Consider the following 7,500-nt stretch of genomic DNA (forward strand, 5'->3'; position numbering starts at 1 on the left):
GCTGTGCACGCTACCGAGAAAGTACCGGTATGCGAACCGCCAGGCGACGGGCGCGCATCGCACGTTTAAGGAGACGCGGCCGGCCACACAGGCGACCACGACACTCCCACGTCTCCGAAGCGGGACAAACGCCGCGCGCTTCAGTATACGTAGCCGACCCTCAGCCAGACGTGGCCCGGGAACGGAATCCATGGACCGCAATGTGCGTTCGAAACGTCGATGTTCATGTGTCCTGCAGTTCACATGTCGACGCGCAATTTGCTGCGTTCTTCATCGACCCACGAGCCGAGTGATCCACCGTCCTGGGTGATCTTTTCCTTTTCAGTCTCCCACTGTCTCTTTCAAGACAGTAGCATTTGCGGGACTGAGGCGTCTGACGGCCCCTGTTCCACTATTTTTTTTGTGTCCAACGGCCTCACAGCCGATGGGCGTCGTACGGCTCCACACCGGAGCGGACAGGCACTCGGGCGAACGTCATTCAAAACCGGCGCCAGGCGCCAGGTACCGCAGGCCAGCCGCTCCAGAGCTTCAGCGCTCGTACCACACAACAACAACACTTCCGCTAGTTTTGAGAGGCACGCGTGGTTCCGCACGCGGCGCACGGCCACTGCCGTACAGGTAGCGTGTTGCGCGACACGACACGCACATCGAAAGACATGCAGTCTAGTCGGTAATGATCCTTCCGCAGGTTCACCTACGGAAACCTTGTTACGACTTTTACTTCCTCTAAATGATCAAGTTTGGTCATCTTTCCGGTAGCATCGGCAACGACAGAGTCGATGCCGCGTACCAGTCCGAAGACCTCACTAAATCATTCAATCGGTAGTAGCGACGGGCGGTGTGTACAAAGGGCAGGGACGTAATCAACGCGAGCTTATGACTCGCGCTTACTGGGAATTCCTCGTTCATGGGGAACAATTGCAAGCCCCAATCCCTAGCACGAAGGAGGTTCAGCGGGTTACCCCGACCTTTCGGCCTAGGAAGACACGCTGATTCCTTCAGTGTAGCGCGCGTGCGGCCCAGAACATCTAAGGGCATCACAGACCTGTTATTGCTCAATCTCGTGCGGCTAGAAGCCGCCTGTCCCTCTAAGAAGAAAAGTAATCGCTGACAGCACGAAGGATGTCACGCGACTAGTTAGCAGGCTAGAGTCTCGTTCGTTATCGGAATTAACCAGACAAATCGCTCCACCAACTAAGAACGGCCATGCACCACCACCCACCGAATCAAGAAAGAGCTATCAATCTGTCAATCCTTCCGGTGTCCGGGCCTGGTGAGGTTTCCCGTGTTGAGTCAAATTAAGCCGCAGGCTCCACTCCTGGTGGTGCCCTTCCGTCAATTCCTTTAAGTTTCAGCTTTGCAACCATTCTTCCCCCGGAACCCAAAAGCTTTGGTTTCCCGGAGGCTGCCCGCCGAGTCATCGGAGGAACTGCGGCGGATCGCTGGCTGGCATCGTTTATGGTTAGAACTAGGGCGGTATCTGATCGCCTTCGAACCTCTAACTTTCGTTCTTGATTAATGAAAACATACTTGGCAAATGCTTTCGCTTCTGTTCGTCTTGCGACGATCCAAGAATTTCACCTCTAACGTCGCAATACGAATGCCCCCGCCTGTCCCTATTAATCATTACCTCGGGTTCCGAAAACCAACAAAATAGAACCGAGGTCCTATTCCATTATTCCATGCACACAGTATTCAGGCGGGCTTGCCTGCTTTAAGCACTCTAATTTGTTCAAAGTAAACGTGCCGGCCCACCGAGACACTCAACAAAGAGCACCCTGGTAGGATTTAAACGGGGTCCGCCTCGGGACGCGAAAGCACCCCTTCGGCTCGCCCCACCGGCAGGACGTCCCACGATACATGCCAGTTAAACACCGACGGGCGGTGAACCAACAGCGTGGGACACAAATCCAACTACGAGCTTTTTAACCGCAACAACTTTAATATACGCTATTGGAGCTGGAATTACCGCGGCTGCTGGCACCAGACTTGCCCTCCAATAGATACTCGTTAAAGGATTTAAAGTGTACTCATTCCGATTACGGGGCCTCGGATGAGTCCCGTATCGTTATTTTTCGTCACTACCTCCCCGTGCCGGGAGTGGGTAATTTGCGCGCCTGCTGCCTTCCTTGGATGTGGTAGCCGTTTCTCAGGCTCCCTCTCCGGAATCGAACCCTGATTCCCCGTTACCCGTTACAACCATGGTAGGCGCAGAACCTACCATCGACAGTTGATAAGGCAGACATTTGAAAGATGCGTCGCCGGTACGAGGACCGTGCGATCAGCCCAAAGTTATTCAGAGTCACCAAGGCAAACGGACCAGACAAGCCAATCCGATTGGTTTTGATCTAATAAAAGCGTCCCTTCCATCTCTGGTCGGGACTCTGTTTGCATGTATTAGCTCTAGAATTACCACAGTTATCCAAGTAACGTGGGTACGATCTAAGGAACCATAACTGATTTAATGAGCCATTCGCGGTTTCACCTTAATGCGGCTTGTACTGAGACATGCATGGCTTAATCTTTGAGACAAGCATATGACTACTGGCAGGATCAACCAGGGAGCTGCGTCAACTAGAGCTGAGCAGCCGGCCGCCCGGGAGTGTGTCCCGGGGGCCCGCGCGAACACGCAAGCGTCCGCTCAATTATTCTGCAAACAGGAGGAGGCCGAGCTCCCCTGCACGATACACCTCGAAACCCTCTCAGGTCCCGGCGGCGCGCAGCGCCGTCCTAGGTACTTGGTCGGTTTCGAGAGAGGCGCAATCGCCCGGAGTTAGGCGAGTAGACGGTTTTAGTGCGAACACCCTTGCTCCCAACTGAGCTTGCCGCTGCCGACAGAGGCCCGGGAGCGTGCTGTCGTGGCATTGCCGGCGGGAGACAACACGCGCCACCTATGGTGACCGGCAGCTCCAACGCCAGCGCCACACAAGGGCAAAGCCCCACTTGGGTGCAGAAGCGAACTCTCCCAGCACAGCGCACGCGCCAACACGTCCGCACAACTGCGATACAAACCACCTGCGAGAACCGCTGGGGCGACCGAGCAGCAGACGGCGTCGCGGCGCCGAGTGCCAGGCGGCGGCGCATCCTCAACGCACACAGTCCTCAATCAGACCAGCACACTGCAGATGTCCACCGCGCTTCGCACCGGGCTCGGCTGAACCAACTTTGGCCGCCAGGCGCCGCGTGCAGGGTGCGCCGCAGCGTAGCTGCGCCGCCTGCCGGGCCCGTCGGCTGGCGCTCCTGCCACTCGGCGCCCCCCACCAGCCGCCTGTTGCGCGTGCGCCCACGCAGCGCGCGGCCAACACGCCGGGCGGCCCCCCTTCACCGGCCGGGAACAGTCCCACCAAGCCACCGCCGCGTATCGCTTCATACCCACATGGGCCTAGTCACGCGTGTGGATGTGGCGGGTACCGCTGAAACAACCGGTTAATAGCTGTACCGATCGTCGCCATCACAGATTCACCTCCAGCGTGAACAACCGCTCAACAACGGATTTCCAGTTCATTTGCGTATCTTGGGCAGTAAACGTAGATGTCCACCTACATTTGCGAATTCAACAATTCTTGCATGCCAGGATGTCATGTGTCACGACACGCTACATCAGACCACATACACACTGCGACATGTGCAGAAGAGAACACGTGGAAGGTGGCCCGCGCACGTATGCGATGTACCTTCCGCGATCCACTGTCAACCGGCATCTGCGGCATGTCCCAGATATGGAACGCGGTCCACCAGGGTAGCACTTTGTGTGAGGCAATACGACAAAGTCGGAATACACGCGTCACTACATCAGACGGCTCACGCTGACCTGACCTGACCTGACTCACCGCACCACCACCCCCAGCGACCCAGGGTGACATACAATGCGTTCGTACGTTCCTCCCACACGCCTCTACGGCGTACCACAGTGCAACCTAGCTGTTATTGGGAGACGAGACAAGTAGCATCAAGCACAACATATGGAAATTGAGATTCGACACCGTTGGGCACAGCCAGCGTACGGTCACACGTATCACACTACTTCACTCTGTACGTAACGACCGATGATCGGTACAGCGTGTGGGTTACGCGTACGACATCAGCGGACAATGGACACAGACCATACCACGACGTACACTGAGGGCGTCGACATCTGAATGCAACTGAACAGCTGCGAGGCTCATTTAACACTCAAACGCCAGACCGACCAGCTTGAGAGGACAGAGACACAAAGAGGGGGACAGAGGGGGACAGAGGGGGGGGGAGGGGGGGGGTCGGCGATATAGTCCTATTGCAGTACAATTGACAGTGGATAGCAGGAATATGTGGAAAGTAAGCAACACTCGCAAGACATCTACATGAGGATAACAACGACACCAGAGATTCCGAGCAGTGAACTATGTTAGGCAAAGGGACAACGTGGGTTAGGTTAAGGGACAACGTGGGTTAGGTTAAGGGACAACGTGGGTTAGGTTAAGGGACAACGTGGGTTAGGTTAAGGGACAACGTGGGTTAGGTTAAGGGACAACGTGGGTTAGGTTAAGGGACAACGTGGGTTAGGTTAAGGGACAACGTGGGTTAGGTTAAGGGACAACGTGGGTTAGGTTAAGGGACAACGTGGGTTAGGTTAAGGGACAACGTGGGTTAGGTTAAGGGACAACGTGGGTTAGGTTAAGGGACAACGTGGGTTAGGTTAAGGGACAACGTGGGTTAGGTTAAGGGACAACGTGGGTTAGGTTAAGGGACAACGTCGGTTAGGTTAAGGGACAACGTCGGTTAGGTTAAGGGACAACGTGGGTTAGGTTAAGGGACAACGTGGGTTAGGTTAAGGGACAACGTGGGTTAGGTTAAGGGACAACGTGGGTTAGGTTAAGGGACAACGTGGGTTAGGTTAAGGGACAACGTGGGTTAGGTTAAGGGACAACGTGGGTTAGGTTAAGGGACAACTTGAGTTAGGTTAAGGGACAACTTGAGTTAGGTTAAGGGACAACTTGAGTTAGGTTAAGGGACAACTTGAGTTAGGTTAAGGGACAACTTGAGTTAGGTTAAGGGACAACTTGAGTTAGGTTAAGGGACAACTTGAGTTAGGTTAAGGGACAACTTGAGTTAGGTTAAGGGACAACTTGAGTTAGGTTAAGGGACAACTTGAGTTAGGTTAAGGGACAAATTGAGTTAGGTTAAGGGACAAATTGAGTTAGGTTAAGGGACAAATTGAGTTAGGTTAAGGGACAAATTGAGTTAGGTTAAGGGACAAATTGAGTTAGGTTAAGGGACAAATTGAGTTAGGTTAAGGGACAAATTGAGTTAGGTTAAGGGACAAATTGAGTTAGGTTAAGGGACAAATTGAGTTAGGTTAAGGGACAACTTGAGTTAGGTTAAGGGACAACTTGAGTTAGGTTAAGGGACAACTTGAGTTAGGTTAAGGGACAACTTGAGTTAGGTTAAGGGACAACTTGAGTTAGGTTAAGGGACAACTTGAGTTAGGTTAAGGGACAACTTGAGTTAGGTTAAGGGACAACTTGAGTTAGGTTAAGGGACAACTTGAGTTAGGTTAAGGGACAACTTGAGTTAGGTTAAGGGACAACTTGAGTTAGGTTAAGGGACAAATTGAGTTAGGTTAAGGGACAAATTGAGTTAGGTTAAGGGACAACTTGAGTTAGGTTAAGGGACAAATTGAGTTAGGTTAAGGGACAAATTGAGTTAGGTTAAGGGACAACTTGAGTTAGGTTAAGGGACAACTTGAGTTAGGTTAAGGGACAACTTGAGTTAGGTTAAGGGACAACTTGAGTTAGGTTAAGGGACAACTTGAGTTAGGTTAAGGGACAACTTGAGTTAGGTTAAGGGACAACTTGAGTTAGGTTAAGGGACAACTTGAGTTAGGTTAAGGGACAACTTGAGTTAGGTTAAGGGACAACTTGAGTTAGGTTAAGGGACAACTTGAGTTAGGTTAAGGGACAAATTGAGTTAGGTTAAGGGACAAATTGAGTTAGGTTAAGGGACAAATTGAGTTAGGTTAAGGGACAACTTGAGTTAGGTTAAGGGACAACTTGAGTTAGGTTAAGGGACAACTTGAGTTAGGTTAAGGGACAACTTGAGTTAGGTTAAGGGACAACTTGAGTTAGGTTAAGGGACAACTTGAGTTAGGTTAAGGGACAAATTGAGTTAGGTTAAGGGACAAATTGAGTTAGGTTAAGGGACAAATTGAGTTAGGTTAAGGGACAACTTGAGTTAGGTTAAGGGACAACTTGAGTTAGGTTAAGGGACAACTTGAGTTAGGTTAAGGGACAACTTGAGTTAGGTTAAGGGACAAATTGAGTTAGGTTAAGGGACAAATTGAGTTAGGTTAAGCGATAATCTGGTACAGCCACAGTTAGGTTAAGCGATAATCTGGTACAGCCACAGTTAGGTTAAGCGATAATCTGGTACAGCCACAGTTAGGTTAAGCGATAATCTGGTACAGCCACAGTTAGGTTAAGCGATAAACTGGTACAGCCACAGTTAGGTTAAGCGATAAACTGGTACAGCCACAGTTAGGTTAAGCGATAAACTGGTACAGCCACAGTTAGGTTAAGCGATAAACTGGTACAGCCACAGTTAGGTTAAGCGATAAACTGGTACAGCCACAGTTAGGTTAAGCGATAAACTGGTACAGCCACAGTTAGGTTAAGCGATAAACTGGTACAGCCACAGTTAGGTTAAGCGATAAACTGGTACAGCCACAGTTAGGTTAAGCGATAAACTGGTACAGCCACAGTTAGGTTAAGCGATAAACTGGTACAGCCACAGTTAGGTTAAGCGATAAACTGGTACAGCCACAGTTAGGTTAAGCGATAAACTGGTACAGCCACAGTTAGGTTAAGCGATAAACTGGTACAGCCACAGTTAGGTTAAGCGATAAACTGGTACAGCCACAGTTAGGTTAAGCGATAAACTGGTACAGCCACAGTTAGGTTAAGCGATAAAGTTGGTTAAATTTGGTATTGTGTGGGAAGGGGGCAGAGAGAGAGGGGGGGGGGGGTGGATAGTGGTGGCAGTACACGGATGCCTGAGTCACCGTCAGATACGTCACGTCGGTTCGATGCTTGTAGCAAGAGGCTGGCGGATGTGTGTCTCTCACTTCTGCAATTTTTCATGTGGTATAACACGAGGGCGGGGGATGATATTTGGTGCCCCTCTGTGTAGGATGTGTGTTGGTGGTGTTGATTTATCTGAGCAATGGTAGTTGTCGGAGGAGTGGGGTATTGTGCTTTTATAGGTGGACCTACTGCTCTGGTTATCATAGTGTCGACGGTGCAATGTGGCAGAGAGGATGCATTTGACATTGTCGCATTCCAGATGTTTACGTATTGTGTGTCTCCGTTGCAGGCCGAGAGTGGTGCATGTTCGAGTGTCTGGCTGACGTGCGATTCACGTTGTGTGCCCAGTCTTACAGCACGTATAGGGACATTCGCATAAATCATCTATATTTGGCCTTGCATCATTTACTAAGCAGTGCCGTGAGACGACCGAACTATTAGG

At 51.1% G+C, this 7,500-nt stretch overlaps 2 non-coding genes across 2 annotated transcripts; both read right to left on the reverse strand.

Moving 5' to 3' along the window:
• Positions 1-154: 154 nt before the first annotated feature.
• Positions 155-309, reverse strand: LOC126319567 (5.8S ribosomal RNA). The gene has a single exon (XR_007557756.1). It is a non-coding gene; the product is annotated as a 5.8S ribosomal RNA (ribosomal RNA).
• A 362-nt stretch (positions 310-671) lies between these two features.
• Positions 672-2,564, reverse strand: LOC126319561 (small subunit ribosomal RNA). The gene has a single exon (XR_007557750.1). It is a non-coding gene; the product is annotated as a small subunit ribosomal RNA (ribosomal RNA).
• Between the last annotated feature and the right edge of the window lie 4,936 nt (positions 2,565-7,500).

Source organism: Schistocerca gregaria, unplaced genomic scaffold (genome assembly GCF_023897955.1).
Source record: "Schistocerca gregaria isolate iqSchGreg1 unplaced genomic scaffold, iqSchGreg1.2 ptg000689l, whole genome shotgun sequence".
NCBI classification, from domain to species: Eukaryota; Metazoa; Arthropoda; class Insecta; order Orthoptera; family Acrididae; genus Schistocerca; species Schistocerca gregaria.